The following is a 22,662-nucleotide window of genomic DNA, read 5'->3' as shown; positions in this document are numbered from 1 at the left end:
TCTGATGGAACAAATAGTTTCCTTGGTAGGCAAACAACTTTCTGAGGGTCAGCATAATTGCAGTCAGCATTTATGCCCTTTCTGAGTTGGCAGCTTACTCTGCTGTGAGCCCTGCATAAGATGCCTGGTTCAGTGAGCAAAACTCACATGGTGTCACTTTGAAGATAAAGTCATGTCTCCCAGGATGCATTGTCAACAAGCCTGATGAGATACAGTGTTGGCAATTTGACTCTTTCTTTAGCTGTTCTTTGACTTTCCAGTCCTTTGGGTTATTCTTTACTAATCTGAAGAAATCACAGCTTCTGGCTATTCTGTACTGTTTGAACAGTTAAACAAGCCTGACTGTCAGATTTCCAATACTGAAGGAATCTACAAAATGAGTAAAATAACCTTGAGCATCATTTATAATACCCATTGTAATCATCTCTAGATTTAAACATGAGGGTTATAGACAGAGTTGCAGATTTAAACATGGAAATTTCTTCTCCTTTTCTTCTTTTGAGAGGACTGTCAAGCAAAATTGAAATTTGCTAGATTTTCTTCTTCTTGATTTTGGACCTAGAGAATGAGTATTACTCATTGATGTAAAGAGTGATCTCTTTAATAGAGTAAGACCCGATGACAAAACCCCACAGTGATGTGTCTAGTATTTAGTCCTATATTCAGTCATGCTGTGGGTTATAACGTGGTTTCCTTAAACACAGTGACCCAATCTATTTCTTTTATTCTAGAAATAAAGATCTACTTTGACTGTGTTTCTTTTCTATGAATGCCAGTATTATAGTCAGTTTCTTTCATCAGAAATTGTTTAAGATAGTATCACTTAATCTTGACTGGTGTTTGTATTTATTTTCTTTTTTGAAGGTCAATAAAATACCAAGGCTTTGGAAACTGAGAACATTCTAAGATCAAGATCAACATGTTTTTTCTAAAAATTAATGCTGTAAATAGGAAACATTTGGAAACTTTTTTTGCTTTTCATTTCTAAATACTTTTCTGTTTTTCTTCCTTAATGTTTAAATTTTAGAGAGTAAACACTGCAGAAGTCGTGACTTACTGAATATAGATGCATGTCCACTATTCTTATTAATACTGATTGCTGATGTAGATTATTGTGGGGGCTGAGAGATTCGTAACATAGCATGTTATTTATTAGCAATTTCAGAATAAGAACTCAACAGAAAATCATTCTAACTAATGATTGTTTGAAGTTCTGGCTCTATAATACATGTGATATTTTAAATTCCTAGATACTCTAAACAATTATGCTTTATGAATTAACCTTTTTTCATATAACCTATTTCACATATTATTATTGTACACTTCCTGTGAATACTGTTGTCAAAGTACAGTAGACAAAACAAAATTATATCCTTTAAGCAAGATGGATGCTGTAAATGTATGTATGGACATTTTTATTTCTGGTTATTTCCTAGATATTGTTTGTAATATCTGCTACAAAGAATTTAATTTTAAAATGACACGTTAATATGCTTCTATATGGCATGATTATACATAAAGACATCATTTTACCTACAAAAGGCAGAAAATATTAATCTCTCAAATATGTTAATTGTCTCTTTCAAAATAGGAAGTGTTGATATCTTAAAATATTTGTATATCTGACAATTGTGTTTTATCATATGTATAACTAATTAGTTCACAAAGAAGAAGGGGTTTTGATAAGCACAGTGGTGGTTGTATTTAAAGCAATAGACAGAGATTGATAAAAACAGGTAGAACTCTTATCTATCTTCTATCTGTCTATCTGATTTAGGAAAACAAAACAAAACAAAAAGTCATGGCAGTGACAAACACATTGTGTGAAAGGCCCTGCAACTATCTGGGTTGCATTTCAAGTAACGTCTCTCCATTGAGTTGACTGTGGGTTCTGACTGTGTCCTGATCAGTTGCAATGAACTTACTTCTTTAAATGTAGTTATAATTTAAAATGTATACCTCCAACATCACTAGAAAGTGATGGAAACCATAAAACTAGTAGCTACAAGGCCACAAAGATCAGCAGAGAAAGTTCTAACACCTTAGTGATTTTTCCTTAATTTTCCTACTCTCTCCCCTCCTGTTTTGTTTTTGTTTGTTTTTTTGTTTGTTTGTTTCAGTATTCAATGCCATTTTATTCACATGCTCCCATGTTTTTCCTCTCTCCCATCATAGCCTTTCTCCCCAGGGGAAGAATATGTCTTCTTTTATGCTGCCTGGGGAACCAGAGGACAGATCTTGGGCAGGAGAGTGAGAGGGGGAAGAATCTGAATGGGTTAGTGGCAGGAACGAAGTTCTGGTTAAAGAGGAAATGAGTATCACCCACAGTGAGAGGTATGGAAGGCACTTTTCTCCCATGCAGCCCTGAAGGCCAGGCTGCTTTGGGTAAAAGGGCAAGACTCTGGCATGTGGGCCAATGCCCTGTAGTATTCCTCAGGTAGAGAAGGAGAGAAAGGGAAGCACCATGAAAGATAGTGATCCCAACAGAGGTAGGAGAAGGGGGCTTACACCTATTGGGTCCAGGGGAAAAAGCCAGTCAGAAACCCAACTACTCACTAAAGAGCGGCTTAGGAGTTGGGGTATCCTGGAGCTCCTCTGTGCCCTTCTCCCCATGAGTAAGCTATCAAATGCCTTTAAGGCACCCTGATTTTCTGTAGATCATACAAAAACAAACCCTCTAATATTACCATTGTGACGCACACCGAGGTGAGCATTTAAAAGGCTTTTTGGGTAAATGCCCTACTTGATTTAGAGGGAATTTGAAAGGAATTTGGAGGGAGTTTCTTTGGGGACCAGGGCACCTCTCTTATTGGACAGAGGTAGGTACTCACACTTCCCTTCCCCACAAGATTCCTCTCTATCTGTCCTGAAACATATTCCTACAGGGCTGGTCTGGGTTGAAAAACAGATCCTATCCCCAATCCAAGAAGTGGGTAAGTTTGTGTGTGGGTTCTATGGGCCCAAGCCCTGCCCACCTAGTATTCTCAGGCTCTAACTAGGGGTGGGGGCAAAATTGGAAGTTTAGGCTTAGGTCTGCATAGAACTAGAGGGTGTTGTGAGGGGAAGAGTGGAACCACAATCAGAACCCAGGTCCAGATGAGTGTGGGGGACTGTGGCCTCAGGGACTGGTTCCAGTTGGTGCTCTCGAAGACTCTGGAGATTACTTGGAGCCAGACTGTCAGCAGGGCTCTGGGTGTTGGCAGGGAGCTGACACCTATAGCTACTTTCACAAAGCCCCACCCCAGAGGCGGTCTGGTGCTACTTGGTCTCTTGTTGATAGATCCAAAGGAGTTGGAGACCCCTTTGCTGGTAGCTCAAGATCATGTTAGCATGGCCTCCATGTTCCTTAGCCATGAGCTTCCACTGGGCCAGGGCCCTAGAAGCCCCCAAGGCTGGCCAGGAGTTCAATAAAATCTAGCTGTACCAGCAGAAAGGAGACAAGGCTGGAAGTGCCTGCCAGCATTGACCCAGCCAACTGCCCAGTGCCAGACCCTCCAGGAAGAAGTCAGCACAAGCCACCAGCACCGTAGCACCCAGCAGGGCTGTGCCCAGAACTATGAATGGACATGGCCACTGAAGCATAAGCAGGGCTCCCAGCAGTTCCAGCCCCACCACCACCCCCTGCCAGCACCCAGTGAAAGTGGTTGTTAGATGGACTCAGTGCCCAGCAGAGTCCCAGCATCCAGGTTCAGACCTAGAAGGAGACTAATCAGGAAGAGCCCAACACTGCAAATCAACATGGTGACCAGGCTGCAGAAGAGTCCAATGCCCAGTGTGATGCCCGTGCTCACCCCCAATCTCAGCTGTATCTCCAGCACCTGCTCCTTGTGAAAGAGCAGGAAGATCACCAGAGCTCCAGACAGCAGGCCTGAGAGAAACATCACTGCCTTGAAGCAGTGGTGGCCATAGCTGCAGGAGATGATTCCAAAGCAGCAGCAGCAAAGGGCACACACCAGGGCGGGTGCCAGTTCAGGATTGTCCTGGGGTTCCAAAATGTATCTTGGGTCTGGAAGCTCTGGGAGTTGTTGATTAAGGGATCTGGGAGAAGATGCCACAGCCAGAGACAGCAAGGCTTCTTCCATGGCTGAAAAGAAAGTGGTCACAGACAGTGTCAGCTCCTCTCATTCATCGTGAATGTGTTGAGGGTGTTGGGAAACCACCCTGCCAGGGCTGAGAAGAGGAGGGGGTGGAAGTGCTCCCTAGACTCTGAGCCGCATCCCCACCTGGAGGTCCTAGGCAGCTGGGGGGCAGTTGGTAGAAGACATTTCCAGGACCACTATGTTTGTTGCCCCCTAAACTGTTGCAAGTCATAGCCCAAACTCTGTAAGCTAAATCGGCCTCCTGTTATTTTTGCAGCTCCTTTCCAGAGGAACACATTTCTAGTCTCCACGTATTTGTTTCCTCAAGTTTAAAATAGAGATAAGAGAACCTACCTCACAGGGTAGATGAGAGGGTGAAATAAGTTAAAGTATGTAAAGGCACTTGGCATACTAAATACTAATCCTGGCATACTGGAAGGGCTTAGCAAAATTACTTAGTTGGCATTATTATACAATTTGCAACACTCTGCTCCCAATTTTAGACTCTTTAAAGTCTAAAACTCAGCTAGCATGAGGCACTCTTGGTATAGCTTATACTTTGCAGACTGGCTTATCTAAGCTGAATTTTCCTTGAATCTAAACATATTAGTTGTACTCTTAACCTCATCTGTTGGGATGAGGTTGTCTTGGATCTGAGACCAATGGTTACTATACCTTCTTTGTGAATAATGTTTTATTAAATTCTACCTGACATTATATGTTGCCCAGATTAGTCCTCCAGTAATAATAGCACTATGGGAACAGAGATCCCACTGTGTGTGGGGCTTACAGCCAGATTGCAAACTGCATCTTCCCCCTCATGCTTCTGCTTAGCAGAGTCTGGGCTTCTCCTTGTTTAACAAATTTCAGAACTGCCTGGAATCCTGAGCTACATAACCTCTAAGAGACCTTCCTACCAATCTCTGACCAGTCTGAAACATTTTCAAGAAAACCAGGACTTTTAGAAAGCTGTCTTTTTGGACTCTACCAATAGAGAGAATGTTTTCAAAGTGGTCTCTGCTTGGTTGACCACCATTTCCAAAATTTCCTTTCAGTTAATATTTTCCCAAATGAGACAAAGCTGTTTGTGCATTCTCCGAGTCATCCATGTCTAACTTCGCATAATTGATATTCTGAGCTTCGTGAGGAGTTTATGAAAATCCGAAGGTTTATTTTTAGTAGTCCTATAATCCTGAAGTGTTGCTTAATGTGGTTTTTCTTTTTTTGCTCAAAAGATAACGATGCTTCATTTATTCTTTACCAATAGGTGAATTCTTCCCATTATTAATTTCTATATGGTGTTATCTGTACCCTCTAGTGCTACAGGAAAAGTATACAACATTCCTGAAAAGGGACCGCATTTCAATAAAAACAAAGTGTAGCTAATTATCGTGATTTTGATTTAAATAAATGAATTAATGATTTTGTTCTGTGCCCTATGACCATACAAGTTTGAATCACTGGAGCAGTGAAATAGTGGACATTTTAAATCACTCACCACAGTGCCTGGCACTTTAAAATATTGAAGCAATGGAAGAAAGATTTAAGGTACATGTCAATTGATAAATGCTTTGGCTTATGTGAATTCTGCACAGCACAGACTGATCCATGTTTTTAGAAAGTGTTCATCTTTCACATTGACGTGCTTTTAAAGTTTGGAAATATTCCATGAATTGTAATAATTTTGTACATTTTTACAATACCAGAGCTAAATTTGATGTTTTAATCATTTTAATTAAAAAAATCTACTTCAACCTAGATTGATACATCTGACATGCTATAATAATTCATCTGTAGTAGTTATGGAATTATACTTAGAATAGCTTGCTCTCTTTATTTATACTTTTCTCCTGCATGCATAAAATATGAAGCAAATTATTCAGTTTTTCTTCTAGTATTATTTTCATTGAAGAAGTCCCAACATGCTCGTTAATAGCAAGGCTGGAATCACTGTGTTGGTACAGTTCTGTAGTGTCTTGTTTTACTTAACTATAAGTCATTAAAGTTTGTGAACAGAGAAGTTTAACTTCAAGTGCATTTTACCAGATGCATACCAAGACAAAACAGAATGTCCTATGATATTTTGATTCACTATAAATCCTACTTAATTTAGTGTAAATTCTTTAACCCTACAATATTTTCAAATGTCAGACATATATGAAAATGTAAAATCATTCTTTAACGTTAAGCATACATTCTAACAGTTCGGTCTACTTTAAAAAAATTGAAGTATATTATTTCTTTGCTTTATACAACTTTTCCTGGTTTTAGAATCAAACTAACGGTTTCATTTTCAAATCTGAAGATACTCTTTAGGTATGTAGGACTGCTCTATAATAACATTTACTTAATAGAGCTGTTTTTATTAAATGAAATAAATTAATATTCTAGAACTTTTCTCAATGCACTGTTTAAACTTGATTTGTCCATTTGTTTCATACAATCAATTAAACAAAGGGACATAGATTTCCCTCATTTCCAGATGCTTTTGAGGTACTTTTCTTAAACACCAAAATATTTAACAATAATTTTCTCAGTAACAGACCAAAGAATTTAGAACTTAGTAGAAAAACAAAGAGATGTGATTCTTATCTAAATTCAAAATTTTAATAAGAAGAATGACTGTTTAATCCATATCCTTGAATCTTCCTCAAACTTAATTCTACCGTCAATTTGTTTTCCATTCAGCCCATCTTCTTAAATATTTGTTTAAGCCTTCATCACACAAAAATTCAAAGGAAGATGTATGCAAGTGTTCATTCCCTTATTTTTTTTAACATCTGTAATTAAAACAGAACTATAAGGTGGAAGAGGGACTGATGTTGATTAACTGTAATTATAAGAAAATTAGGCAAGGTCCTTATCACTTTTCTCACAGCAATTTTTTTCTTCATAATATGAAACATGTTAAATTATATGTTCCCAAAATGTCCTTGAAAGACTAAAATAAATTCTGTGCTTGTTTAAAAATTCATTTTAAAAAGGCAGAGGGCATGAAGTTGCAGACCAAAAACTGAGATTCTAAAAACTGTTGTATCATTACCAGACAATCTTGACTATATGCGTGTCCCTGAGGTTAAAGATTGAAATGAACAAATTTCCAGAAAATCTGGCCTCTGAGGCTTTGGAGCACTGGGTACACCCTAAAGGAACATGCAGGCTTTTCGCTTTTTAATTTTATTTCATGACTCCTCACAGTTCAGCAGTGGTCTGATTTTAAGTGTCATCTGAGTTACTAGGAATGTGAATCCTAAAAATGCCTACTATGTGGTCTTAATTTCAAGTTCTGGCCTCAGCATCAGCCTCTGTACTTAAACATTAGGAAAGAAAACAAAATTGGCTGAATGCCTGCTAGACTGTGCATCTTTAGTTTTAACTCAAGACTTTAACTAAAGACTGTGCATCTTTAGTTTAACTGTGAGGGTGGCGAGTATTCTTATTTCACAGATGAGGAAAGAGAATCTTAGTGTAAGCACCTAGCCCAAGGTCACAGAGAGGGTAAGTGATAGAATTAGGATTATAAAGTCAAAATAATTGGCTCTAAAGTTAATTCTAAATTTCCCTGAGAACCAATGGGGAAAAATAAAACTTTCTATTAATACCATAAGCAGAAACATGTAATATTCTTCATGAAAAGGGTCAGTAGGATGTGGCAGTTAGGAGCACAGATTATAAGCATGGAAGCAGATTATTCCATGCTTCTGGGTTCGCCTTCTAGCACTGCCACTTTTAAGCCATGGGACCTTGACCAAATTACTCGACCTCTCTAGATTCAATTTTCTTTTAGGTAAAATAGTAATAACAGCACCACAAAGAGTGTTGTGGGGAATAAATAATCAGAATTTGGCACATAGTAAGTGCTAGCTATTATTATTATTATTATTAACTAAAAGAATCTTTGAAGGTCATCTTATTTAATCCCTTCTTTTTCTAAGTAAGAGGTGAGATCCTAAGAAGTAGAATACTTGTCCAGGGTTACAAAGCAAGATAGAAATAGCAACCAGATTTCCTAATATCCAATCTAGTGTTATACTTGTAAGCAAAAACAACATTTGCAAGATAATGAATGCTAATGCTGTATTTAGAATTTATTTGTATCATTTTACAAATCCCTAAGCCTTTTCCACAATCTGCCTGTTCCTACTGAGAAATAATATCACCTAATTATAAATTTTTATGGATATTGATAAAAGGAATGAATCAACAAATTATGAACACACTGTTACATTTTATAAATCCATAAAACCTTAAAGATAGCCTCTTTTATGTACAAATAATATACTACATAGAAAGTGAATGAAAAATAATGGTACAAATAGTTTTGCTTACATAACAGAGATGTCTTTTTTTGAGCTAAATACTTTAAGACTTCCTGAATATTTGTCAAAAGTAATGATGTGGAGCAGAGTTGCTGTTCTCTCCTGTTGTCTTAAATAGGTTGGCTTCCTCTGCATTGCATAATTTTTTCTAAAAGAGAAGAGAGCACAGTGATTAATGCACATATATTTTATGTTGTTAAAGCTTCAAAAATGATAAAACCCTATTTTCACATCAGATTAGAAATATTTTGCTTCTGGAAAGAAAGTGATGAACTACATAAATAGAAAAATCAAAAGTGTCTGTAAATGATGAATGCTTCACTTTACCTGAGAAGTTGTTTTTCTCTGATGGCTAGGAAAAAAAAAGCAGAAAACTCGTCTTTTTGATTTGTAGAAACTTAGATAAAAATAGTTTCTAGACTTCCTTTAAAATTAATATTCAACACACAAATTACTGAGCACTTACATGCAAGGCAACTAGTTACTGGGGACACTGAAATTGATAAGGCAGATGTGACCATCAAGGTCATTATAATGACTAGTTATATTTTTTGTCCTACCATGTTGCTGACTTACAAATCCAAACTATAATTATGTACTAGCATCAAAAAATTTAATAAATAGAATGGAGACAATGTCAGAGCTTATATACACATTAAATGGTCTCCCCTTACTGCCATACTCTGATTACATTAAATACTATCAGAGGTATGGTTAATTTTCACTCAAAAATACCGCTGTAATTTTCTTTATTTGTGTAATTAAACTAGAAGATCTGCAGCACATTAAAACAGAGCTGAAATAAGATTGCTTAAATGACAGCATTTTGCTTTGGGGCAAATAAAACATTTCTGGAAAATTCATTATCTCTTAAGTAGGCATTGTTCACAGATTGTAAAAATGCTTATTTATTTCATTAATAAGATTGGATCTTATATGTGTATTTATTTTTATCAAATGCAATATCTTAATATACTTGACTTACATTTTTAGAGTAAAGGATTTACCAACTAGTTTGCTTTATAATCAGATTTTATGGTGCAAGTTTCCCCTGATAATTTCTAAGGATAATTTGTTGTCAACAGAAGATAATGTATACGTGATACTAACTGGTATTGAATCTCTAAATAATACAGCACTAGTAATTTTACTTAAGATTTTTCTGTGACATAATCCTGGGATAGTTTAAGGTTTATGGCCATACACACAAAGCTATACATGAAATATTTCCAAATAATAATGTACTTAAGTTTTATCCATGCTTTTATTATTCATGTTTCTTGGACTTTTCAGCTGAAGTCTACCAAAAAGACAAACAGACTATATCTGTAAGGAATCTTCTTAGTATGATATATGTTAAAATTAAGGGGAAAACAGCTCTTCCACATGGGAAGTCTGGTACATTGGAAGTGCAGGAACGGAGCTCAAGGAAGAAGTATAAGATGAAAGTGACAAGAGAAGAAGACCAGAGCTCTGTGAGATAATTCGTGTGTAACATAGGCCTAGTTAAAAATATAAGCAAAACTGATCTCTCAATGTCAATGAAGCTGTGCAGACAAAAAAAAATTGCTTAAGATAGGGACGGTCCACAGTATGGCAGAGGCAAAGAAGAAAAGATAACACAAAAAGAATCATGGGATTATGGAAGACCAGAGAGGCTTGAGTAATTAAGGCAGGATTGAGGGGAAATGAAGTAATTTAGTGTTGATCATGTATTCACATAATTTAATAAAATTATAAAGAATTAAATATAGATTTGACATATGTTTTTGGTTATGATTTTAGCGTGCTATTTTTCTGCAAGACGTCGACATGACAGAAAGACATTCAGTTATTCATTATTTCAACCAACAAATATTTATGGAACAGGCTCCTTGTAAAATAAAACATTGTTCAAGCCATGTTAGGGCAAAATTAAAAAGGTAAAGATGAACACTCTCGAATTAACATAAAAAAGGTGAGGATTGTTGCAGTCAAGAATTGATGGGATCATGGCCGCGAATAAAGAAATGACAACATTTCCAGGGAATCTGAAAAACAGTGACTCAGGATGTTCAAGACAGCCAGAGTCTCTATGCTCACATAAGATCTACTATAATAGTGTATTAGAGCTATTATCACAGATGTGAATTCAATGAGCAATAATCAGTTGTATAGAACACATCCCTACAAACCATTGTGTAATTGTGTGAACCAACAGCTCTAAGAATTCAAAAGGAGAGATCATTGCTGCCTAAGAAAACCAGATAAGGTGTGAGGAAAGGTTGAACATGGGATCCTGGCCATAGGAATGGAAAGTATTCCAGCAGTAATAAAGTGGAGGAAGAGCAATAACCCAGGAGTATAGAGGGTTCAGCAAACCATAAGATAAATATACTACCAGAAGCACAGACTTTGTTGAGAGAATTAGTGGATCAGAGAACTGAAGAAAGACTCAGTACAGAGGGCAGTACAGTTGCAGAGAGCCTTAGTGCCTAGAAAAGGATTGATGCTGTAATAGTCTGATGAGCAAGATAAAATAGTGCCTAGAAAAGGACTGATGCAGTAACAGTCTGATGAGCAGGATAAATCAGAATCAAAAGCTGTTTAGGGAAATTTATCCCACCACATGTTGAAAACAAGAAGGGAAAAACTCATGGTAAAGTACTTTCATCATAAATTTTATAATCTGAAAACAAAACCTCAAAACTGGATTGATGTTTATGAGTGGTGAAATGTTCATAGGAAATTATATGAGTATTTGCAAGGATAGTTGGGAAGAAATGAAGCTACTTGTTTTAATAAGTGATTTCTTAATTAAGTAGAAAGTGAGCTGAAGGAAGGACTCATAAGAAAATGAAAACAATAATGATGGCTTCTTTTTACTAATTAGGCCAGAATGGCAACCTTACAAAAAAATCTAAGTGTTGGGTATTACTTTTCCCTCAAAAATTATGGATTCTTTTGTTCATCCCGTCTAACTTAAAGGTTTATTCTTCCTTTAATCTGACTAGTAAAATGCAATTTTAAGAAGAGAAAAATGTAGAAATGGTTTACCTATGAGCATTCTTAACAATGGAAGTTATTGCCAGATCATTTGGTAATATTTTTACGTTTAATACGCCTCTTCACATTTGGCAGTTTTCTGTGCAACAGTGGAAATAATGGATAAGGGGTGATTTTCTTGGCTAGGAAATAGTGAATGCAAAATGAATGAAAATCTTGAACTCAGGCATACACTTAAGATGCTACTTATGACTACATATTTCAAAAAGCTGTTACTATCACACAGAATCCTTAGAACCAAGAAGTGATTTAGCCTCAAAGTTTATTTTTAACAAAGTTTATTTTAAATTGCCAATTTTTCTTCTTCATAATTCTTAGATTTTTTTAGAACACATCCAAGAAACAAGTATTATGAGAATTTCTCAATTCTGAAACTTAGCAAATTTAGTTAATAGCATTTTTTGCACTCAAGAGAACATCAAAATCCAACCTTAAGACTTGGTGTCTTCCTGGATTCTTAGATTCTAGTGTCCATACATGCATTAGTACGCTCGGACTGTTGTAGCAAAGTGCCACAATTGAGTGGCTTAAACAACAGAAATTTATTTTCTCACCGTTCTAGAGAACAGAATTTCAAGATCAAACTGTCAGTAGGGTTGGTTCCTTCTGAGTCCTGTGAGAAAGAATCTATGCCATGCCTCTTCTGCTGGTTTGCTGTCAATCTGTGGTGCTCCTTAGCTTTATGGGAGCATCAACTTGATCTCTTCCATCATCTTCACATGGTGTTCGCCTGATATATGTGTCTGTGCCCACATTTCTCCTTTTCATAAGGACATGATGAGTTATATTGGATTGGGGCATACCCTACTCAGTATGATTTCATCTTAACTAATTACGTCTGCAGTGATCCTGTTTCCCAACAGGGTGACATTCTGAGGTACTAGAAGTTGGGACTTCAACATATGCATTTAGGAGGACACAATTCAACCCATAACAATATGTATTAAATAGATGGATATGGACATTCTTGGAGTCAACCTGCAGATTATCTACTCACTTGAGATCATTTGTCTCTCATAGTTACCCAGAGAAATTAAAGACAGGGCAGTTTTCATCAGAAGAGGGATTGTTTTCCACAAGTACCCAAGCGCTACTATTGGGGATCACCTCTTAACTGCCTCCCCTAATATCAACTCTTACCCTAACCCCAATTCTCTAGCATATGCTTTACCTGAGTCACCCAGGTAAATGCCACATTTATATTACCCTGTTCCCTAATAACTTTCAGTGGCTTCTTGTTACCCTCAAGGTACAACACAAGTTCCTAAGTATGCCATTTAGTCTTCCATCCACCAAAGCATCCCTGCCATTTAATACTGTCAACTGTCGCATGTACAAATCCGAAGTTCCAGCTAAATTTAGGTACTCACTGTCTTCTGAACACACCAGAAACTTTCTTATTTTTGCACCTTTGTTTATATCTATTTTTATTGGCATAAGAAATCCTATTTCTTTTATGTGGCCTGTAAACCTGACTGAAATGCCACCTCCTCTATGACACCATCACTATTCACAAGTTATTCCTGCCTCTCATCCCTATAGCACTCATTCCTATAGCAATTGCTCATTTCTATAGCAATCTTATGAGTTATTTTGTACTCATTTCTCTTTGCATTGCTAGATTTCTAAAACATGTTTATGTCTTACCTCCCTAGCTAGACTGTAAACATCTTGGGAGTAAGTAATTATGTTATTCATAGTGTAATACTGGTCTTCAGATGTTATTGATGTAATTAGTATTGATTCATTGTACTTTTTTTTTTTTAACCAGTGAAGTGTTTTGTAGCTGTGTTTTTATTTGGTTTAAATTGTTGAGCATCCATAGTTAGTTGTTATATCTCTAATTCACAGAGTTTGACATTATCTCACATATAGTTGGAGGTCAAGGGATTTGGATTCATCTCATTGAACTAGTTTATCCAGTCCTCACTTACTTACCTTACCTATAAAATTAGGAAGTAACACTAATTTAGTTCTAAGGTTACTCTCAGATCTAAAATTCCACAGTTTCAAAGTCTATACATTATATTTTTAAAAATGCAATCTCTACGTAAAGTTAATCGGGCATGACAAGCTTGTATACAGATACATGGATGGATGTAATTGATTAAGTGTTGTTGCTTTTTTGTTAGTGCTGACTGTCAGTTTAGTGACCCTCAATTGTTTTTTTGGTTTTATAATCCATACTTTAGCTACATTGTAAATAGTTTTGAAGTGATCTATTGAAAATGAAAACTAAAAAGTAATTTGAAGGCAATTCCTGTAATGTTACATAAGAAACTACTCCTAGCAGTGATTAGCTACAGGGAGCAGAATCGGGGAAATTACGGGTAGTGGAATTTTCAGTTTAATATTTTTTAACAGAATATATATTACTTTCAAAATTAAAAAATAATAATTAGCCAATTTGGGGCCAATGCCTTTTTTTTTTTAAAGAAAATACATCTGACTGGTGAAAATCAATAATAAAAATAAATATAAATGTCTTCTTCCTCCTTCATATTCCTCCACTTAGATGCAAAGTGTCAAATCTAAAAGTGTCTGTGAAATACATAGATAGCTTTATTCATGTCCTTTCATATTAGGATATGCAAAGTGGTTCCTCATGGTGCTCACTTCAGTAGCATATATACTAAAATTATAATAATACCCAGAAGATTAGTATGGCCCTTGTGCAAGGATGACACACAAATTTGTAAAGCATTCCATATTACCATATTTTACCCCCCAAAATTACAAAGTGACACAAGGAAACATTTGGAGGTGCTGAATATGTTTATTACTTAGACTGTGGTGATGTTATTATGAGTATTTGCATATATTCAAATTCATAAAATTGTGAAAAATAAGTATATGCAACTTTTTGTATTTCAATTATGCCTCAGTAAAGCTGTAAATGTAAAAATGTGCTTCCTCGGGCCAGGCATGATGGATCATGCCTGTAATCCCAGCACTTTGGGAGGCCAAGATGGGTGGATCACCTGAGGTCAGGAGTTCGAGACTAGCCTGGCTAACATGGTGAAACCCCCTTTCTACTAAAAACAATACAAAAAAATAGCCAGGCATGGTGGCACGTGCCTGTAATCCCAGCTACTTGGGAGGCTGAGGCAGGAGAATCACTTGAACCCAGGAGGCAGAGGTTGTAGTGACCCAAGATTGCACCATTGCACTCCACCTTGGGCAACAAAAGCAAAACTCTGTCTCAGAAATAAATAAATAAATAAATAAATAAATAAATAAATAAATAAATAAAATAAGATAAAGTGCTTCCTCATGATAATTAGTGAAGAAACTAGTGTTTTGAACATGAAGAAAAGGTAAAATAAACAAGTAACCTAAGAGAAGCAAAATAATATGTGGTACTTACTATCTGAATTGACTAAATTACAAGTGCATACGCACTGTATGTGATTCTAAATTTTCTGGAATATCAGATTAAGAGGAGTTTCTTGGCTATATCCTTTTAATTGCATAATAAAAAAGCATCTAAATAATTTTACAGAGAAAAACTGTCTTGACATTGGCTTAAAGATAAAACCCACTTTGTTAGTTCTTCTGTAAGGGATATTGGGACACAGAACAGACCATGTCTTCAACTACAGTTTTGAAAAAGATGCAGTTTGTTCAATGGACATTTCTTTTACTGAGGCTCTAACAGTACTGAGAGCATAATACTCTATTTTAACACAGGGGACCGAGTTATTCTTGCAGAGAATGAATAACAAGGCCTAGGCCCTTCGCTTTCTGATGATCCAATTTTGTCAAGGTTTAACGGGAAGAATTGAAATTTCTGGCTCATTAGTGTTTCCATCAAATTGCCTTACAACACTCTTAAATGTACCATTTTAAAGTGAGTTTAAAATGTGAGACCAAGAGAGGGAGGAACCTAGTAGGTAGGTATGCCCTCTTGTGGAGTTCTCATTGAGAATCAGCCTCTGTTACAGTACAAGTAAACCAGAAAGGTGATGGACAAGTTCAAGAAAAGTTAGTTCACTAACTAGACAGTGAAAACAAGTGGATCTGGAGCTGAGGAACAGAACTCTAGTCCCAGGGCCAAGATAGCATGAAGGTAGGTATAAGAAGTTACCCAGTTCTCCTTTCTGCAGCAAAATAATGTAGGGTACCCAGCAGCTTACCAAAATACTGGGGAAGAAGTTAAGACAGACATTGGAAGTGCACATCAGTTCACCCTGTTGGAAATTCAACTGAAGATTTCAACCTGTTAGAACTTCAACTTGTGGGATTTTCAAGTGGTTGAAAGACCAAGACTAGGTTTAATCACAGTTTGTTATAGGATCCCCATCCTGGTCTTCATGAACTAGGCTCTATTGGCCACTGCAGATAACTGCACACTGCTTCCTTAAACAGGAGTGTTGATATTTATGAACTATCACCTTTCTAAGGTAAAGGCATTTCAAATGACAGGAAAATATGACCTCTTTTTATTTTTGTTGGTAAAGCCCTCTTTGCACCAGATTCTGAGTGCAGAGATTAACCAAATTGTTCTTCACTTGTATTCTTCTATCATCTTGTCCAACAAATACTCAATCCAAGAACTATCACCTCTTGCTTAAGGGTGCTGTTTTTTTTTAAATAAACACAACTCATTATTTCTACCAATGTCAATGTGGAGAATGAAGGAAACTGACATTTATTAAACTTCACTTATGAATCAGATATGCTGCCAACCAGTAATTTTACTAATTTGTTCACGATCTTATGCTCAGAACTTGGATCAAATCCAGGTCCACTTAATGCCAAAACATTTATTTCCACTGAGTATTACTGCCCAATACAAAAATTAAAGTAATTTTCTCTGACCCTATATGTATTTCAGGCATTTCTTGACCCAGTACTTACAACATAAATGCTATGTGCTCAAATTTACCTTCTATGTAACTCCAGATTTAAGGATCTTTCCACTAGAGTCCTGTGTATTCAGGTGCAGACAAATGGTCAAGTTCACTGGCTATAGTTGATAAATAATTTTTATAATAGGTGTTTGCTTCATACAGTAGGTTCTAACTTCCAAGGATGACCCTGTGCCAGAGTTCCCATATTCAACAAAATGGCTAAGAGCTTCTCCAGGATCCAGGACTGGTGCTGGCTCCTTTCCTGAAACCTCAGGTAAATGGCCATCCTAGGGTTGCAAGTTTGTATAGAGTTTAAGATAAAAGACTAGATTTATTGAGTTATGAAGCCCAAAGGCACTTCTGAACATTCATATACACACGTTCACACATACACACACCATTCTGCCTTCCCCAGCCATATGCACACTTACCTAGGAAATTTGTGCACAAAAGCTTGTCTAGGAAAAAACAACTCTTTCAATAGACAAATAATTTTTAAAAACTGGCCGACAATTAATACCAAAATCCTATTAGAAAAAAATGTGAAAGAAAGCAACAAATTTGTCAATAGATGTGCATTTATAAGAAAAATGTTGCTACAGGCCAGATATGAAAGCTGTCACCTAAAGTTTTACTATGCATTGAAAATTGTAATAAAGCTTTTACTACTATGAAGGAAGACCATGACTCATAAGTGCAAGAACTCCAGACAGTGGGAGGAAATAGAATTTCAACTGGCAGAATTCAGTGAAGTGGAAGAAACAAACTAAAACTACAAACAAAACAAACTAAAATCACAGAAATATAAAAGAATTACACAGAGGAGACATGAGAATAGACACTGAAGAAAACACAGCAAGGAGATAGAAGATATAAATGAAGCAAGGCAAGAAATCAAAATTAAAATGGATTATATAAAGAATTAGGGAAGAATGATAGGTACATAAACCAGGCAAGGCAGAAGCTATATATTCATAATTAGAGTGCATGAAAAACAAAACCAAAGCTAATAGAACAGAACAAATATTTGAAAATATAATTTGAGGCGAAAAATGTTAAAAACAGAAAAGAATAACCATATCTATTGAAAGCATATATTACGTAGCAGTAAAACTGAGTCAATGCTGAGACATATCTTTCTGCTACATACTCAGGATATATGTACTTAAGACATATTCTAGTAAATTGATGCAAAACACATCTTTTAAATGGCCAACCAAAAAGATCATATTATTTACAAGAGGAAAAAAACTCAGGCTGGCCTTTGATTTCTCCTTGTTTGCATTCAGCACTAGATGTTTGTGGAACAACACCTCTGAAATACTCAAGGAAACAAAGTTTAAGCCAGGGATTTCATGTCCAGACAAGATATTCATTAAGTATAAAGCCACAAACAATATAGAATGTGCCACAACTCAAGAAATACTGCTCACGTACTAGAGACTGAACTTCAGCCAATCAAGGATGACAGGGAAAACTTTAGCAAATGGCTGGTGATAAGCACTTAATATACGTAGTAGAACTAAGACTAAAGGAAATGTGTGGATTAGATGAAAAAGTCCAGAATAAATTGTATATGCCCTGGCAATTAAAAATATACAAATAACAAAAAATTGGGAGAGTAATGCAGGAAACATTTTAGTGATTCCTCAAAAAAAAAAAAAAAAAACAAACAAACAAACATGTAACTACCATATGTAGAAACCCATAGGTACAATATTGACTGATTGCATCATCTGTAACAGTGTGGAGTCAAAGTATATTACCTAAAACTGATAAATTAAGTAATAGAATTGTAACATAGTACAGTTGTATCACTTAACAGTACAAAACAGTAAATAAACATTATTTTTAAAAATCATACACAGTTACTAAATAGCTAAAAATAGAAATGTTTGACAATTTGGCATGGCAATACTGAATTTTAAAATTTTACATCTAAAATTTGCATAGCCCTTTAAATAGAGTAATGAGGTGAATATATTTTTTTCTCCCAAGAAGATACTCTTAAAATAACTTACGGCAAAACATAACCATAAAATAAATATCATGCTCCTCCTTGTACTTGTTTTCTAGAAAATTTATTATATTGAATGAAAGTATGGCCGCCAAGTTGAAGATTATAAGCCTAAAGAAAATAATAGTACAATAATATCTACTGACTTTTGGTAGCTAATACCACTTGAGTGGCTGTAGAATCAATTTCTTTTCCTTGACTCTGAATGCTGAATCAAGAATCATGGAAGCATTATCCCTTAGCAGGAAGTGGGAGTACCCCCCGTAGGTTGACAGGGAAGTCTTCTCTCTCAAGGTGTGGCTACGAGGCTTTCCCATCACTGACATTGGTATTTAGGGGAACTTCTGGCTCTTTCATCTCAAGGGAGCAAAAATATGTTACAACATTTAACATGGGATACAACATATTTAGGGTTCCTAGACACCTTTGAGAATCTGACGAAAGCAGTAGGATCTTTCTCCAGGAACAAACATACATGTCACATATTGCCTATAATCCTATGGGACTCACAGAACCCCCAGAAGCTCATCCAGAGAGACTCTCGAAATGTACGGACTCCAGGTTAAAGACCCTGGTTTTAAAAGTTCTTTGGACTTCGATCAGAATTTTCAGTGTTGAGCTTGCTGGTCGGAAATACAGATGTTACTGCATGCTCTTATGGAAGGAAGGCTGCTAAAATAACATTCCCAATCCACCTAAGGTATCTTTCTTATTTATTCTGGTATGAGTAACAGTCCTCAAAGTCTGGTCACCAGACCACCTAATTTAGAAATACCTGGATTCCTGTTAAAAATGGAGGTGGATTTGTCTGTTTCTAAACCACACACTAATCTAGAAAAGGCAGATGCACCTGCAACAGCAAAGCTTCCCCTGCTTCTCCAAACTCTATGTAGAACAGCAACAAATAAACAACCTCACCCTTAGTCTCACTGCCTTCTAAAATGAAACATTCCAGAGCTGCTGCAATAGGTTGCCAAGGGGAATAATTAATCATTACAAATCCAAAAGTGCAAAAGTATTTTTTTTTCTATTTTAAAGCGACTAACATTTTGAGAGCATTTACTGCATGCCAAACCTGCAGGTAGACGCTATCACAAAGGATGTTTTATGTTCATTGCTGCTCAATCATCACTTGTCCTAAAAATAGGAAGATATTCCCGGGTCACTAGCTTTACTCATTTGCATGCAGCTCAGCATGGTGGCAATGCTGAAGCAAGCATACACGGATGTCTGACTAGTAGGCACACACCACATCACAATTAAGGGTTCAATTACCCATGTGGCAGCTAGGCAGGATGGAGCCCTGTGTTCTGTCTTTTAGTCAGAGATTAGAACATGTCTTAAGAATGAGCATTGCCCTATGTGGTTATCTCTATGGGCATTGTAGTTCAATTTGGAAAACACAAAGCACTTTTTTTTCCCAGCAGATTCTCACTATTGTATTTTTTTAAGAGGTGATCCAATAGATACCTAAGATTAAAGGAATGTCAGGATTTATGGATTAAAATCATCACTTTTCATTGTACCAAAAAACACTGATGGAATTTTGTTCGCAAACTTGAACCAACTGCTCAGATTACTTCATTCAAATCTGAGTGCATCTCTTTCTGCACTGCTGACTTATGCTGTAGATCTTTCTCTTTGCAATTTTCTTTATCTTCATATAAAGTGAAACTCTGGACATGTATAAGAATGTGCACACAATATTTAATTTGGTCGTCTGTGCCTGGCAGGGCCAATGCAGCAGAGTCTCACATGCTCCAATTTGTTATTGCACTTCTATAGAATTCACAACGAATTTCACAGTGGAATGTACAATATAAAATGTTCTCAATTTCACACACCTTTTAAAGTAAAAAGATCGCTTGGAAACTTTGTAAATTCAAATAAAGTGAACTAGATAGACTTTTTGGTGTTTCTTTACTAAGGGTCTTAAATACTGAGGAAAATAGACTTCTGTTTTCAATTTCAGATGTGACGATTTTAAAATAAATGTTATGTATATCTCAGGTTATAACATGATGTTATGGGATACACATAGATAGTAATATGATTACTGTAGTCAAGCAAATTAATATATCTATCATCTCACAGAGTTAGTTTTTTTTTTTTTCTGTGACAGAAGCAGCTAAAATGTAATTAACCGAAGTCCCTGGTACAATACAATTTTATTAACTCTAGTCCTCATGTTGTGTGTTAGATCTCTAGATTTGTTCATTCTACATATCTGCTACTTTGTATCATTTGACCTACATCTTCTGTCTTCTCCTTATCCCCCTAACAACTGTTATTCTCGATCTCTGTATTTTTATTCAGCCTTTAAAAAGGAGATCCTGCCATTTGCCAAAACATGGATGGACCTGGAGGACATCATACTAAGTAAAATGAGCCAGACATGGAAAGAAAAATAGTATATAATCTCACTTACAGGCGGAAGCTTAAAAAAAGTCAAATAATCATATTTAATTATTAAAAGCCACTGTTAGCATTAAAATCCAAATATATCATTAACCTAGTCATCTTCACACACACTATTTGAATTTCCTCTATCCTGATTTTATCAATACATACATTATAAATGAAATACTGTACTGTGTAAGCGCCTTCTTTTTTCTTATACATAATTTGTTTTTATTTTCATATTGGTCATTATTTAAATTGTATAAATTATAAGAGTATTTAATTCCATATTGTTAGATAGATCATCCTAGTTTTATTTTTATAAGTAACTCTACCATTAACAGTTTATAGTACTATACAACGTACTGATGTTTAAGAGCTTGGGCTTTGAAGTTGGGCAGAATAAGCCTCAAATCCTGTTAGAGCCTCTTAATAGTAGTGTGACTTTAGACATGCTGTTTAACCTCCCTGAACCTCAGTTCACCTGTGTCCTAAATGGATACAGAATGGTAGCTTCATGATAAATCTATCCTGAGAATTAAATAAGATAACCTATGTAAACCAATATATTGTAAATGCTCAATAGTTGTTAGCTATTGCTATAACAATTTTTGTCCTTCTGAATTATCAATTTGAGTTGATTTCCCAAGAATGAGAATATTGGTTAAATGATTTGGAGACTCATTAATTTAGTCATAATATAATTGAATGTCTACTCTATGTTAGGTGCTGAAAGAAAGTGGTGAACAGTCAGGTGAGGCCCCCAAATAAGAGGTGTTTGCAGTTTGGAAGAGAAGATAGACATTACATTAAGTCATTATATTTAAATATAGTGTTGCAGAAGAGAAAGTAAAAGTGTTAAAAAATGTAGACCAAGGAGATATATATTGCCTAATTAACTTCCAAAGTATTGAACATTTAAAATAATATGTGAGAGTAATGCACTAGCTACTGAAATTCTCAATAGGTTTTAGCTCAAATTTTTTCATTTCTACCTTAATATCTGCAAAATAATTTTGTCAAAAAGATTTACCCATCTTTTGTCCACTAAGGATGTTGCTGTGTACTTCAGAAAATAAAATTATCTTACTACATATTATGGATTCTCCTTTATTTCCTATAGATTTACCATTTTTCTATATATTTTCCTATATATTTACCATTTTTCTGATATTAAGTGTTGTGGTTATTGTACTAAAGTTTTGCAGTTTTACATTACTACATATATCTTGCCTTTCCTTTATAATTTCTTCCATTGATCCAATATTTATACTGTACATTTTCCAAGGATCTTTCTATTTTTGACCTTGAGAGTTCTCTCACTGTATCTAAAAATGCCACTCATATCACAGCAGGCATTTTTCCCCTTTTCTATACATAAACCATGGTCACTGATGTTCACTCAAGCACTGTGCAAAGAAGTAAAATGCAGCTTGAAGACACAACCTAAACACTCTGCTCTGCTAAAAATAAACTATGTTAAAGTCATTATAGACCTTTTTATTTTTGTTAAGAAAAGGTGATGTATGTTGTCAATTGTGTAAAATCTTCAGAATATCTTCATGCTTTAGAGGGGGATCTCCCCCCACTGTAAAAGTGACTCTTACAATTTACATTTATATTTATGTTGTTCTTTTACAAAGATGATTCACCAAGTCGTAGCTCAGCCATGTAAACCAAGAACCAAAGCACTTATGCTTGAGAAATTTCAACATGAATATTACCATAGAGACTTTTTCTTAGTATTTAAAAACCACTCCTTTCGGACCACATTTGAATGTTCTTCAAGTAACCCATGAAAATTGTTTATAATGATACATGTCATACATATGTAATTGAATTATGCTTTCAAGAATAATCTGACGAAGATGGATAGATGGATAGAGTACTAGAATTTAATCAGTCTTGAGGACAGACTATGTCATTACACTTTATCAATTACAGATCTT

At 35.7% G+C, this 22,662-nt stretch overlaps 1 protein-coding gene and 1 non-coding gene across 14 annotated transcripts in view; both read left to right on the top strand.

Moving 5' to 3' along the window:
• Nucleotides 1–22,662, top strand: part of MAGI2 (membrane associated guanylate kinase, WW and PDZ domain containing 2) — a 1,434,944-nt gene that overhangs the window by 95,581 nt on the left and 1,316,701 nt on the right. The window lies entirely within an intron of this gene.
• On the top strand, nucleotides 14,052–14,158 carry LOC112209851 (U6 spliceosomal RNA). The gene has a single exon (XR_002944852.1). It is a non-coding gene; the product is annotated as a U6 spliceosomal RNA (small nuclear RNA).

The sequence above is a fragment of the Pan troglodytes genome, chromosome 6, assembly GCF_028858775.2.
Source record: "Pan troglodytes isolate AG18354 chromosome 6, NHGRI_mPanTro3-v2.0_pri, whole genome shotgun sequence".
NCBI lineage: Eukaryota > Metazoa > Chordata > Mammalia > Primates > Hominidae > Pan > Pan troglodytes.
Note: the sequence above shows the minus strand (reverse complement) of the source record. Positions and strands in the feature narration are given on the sequence as shown.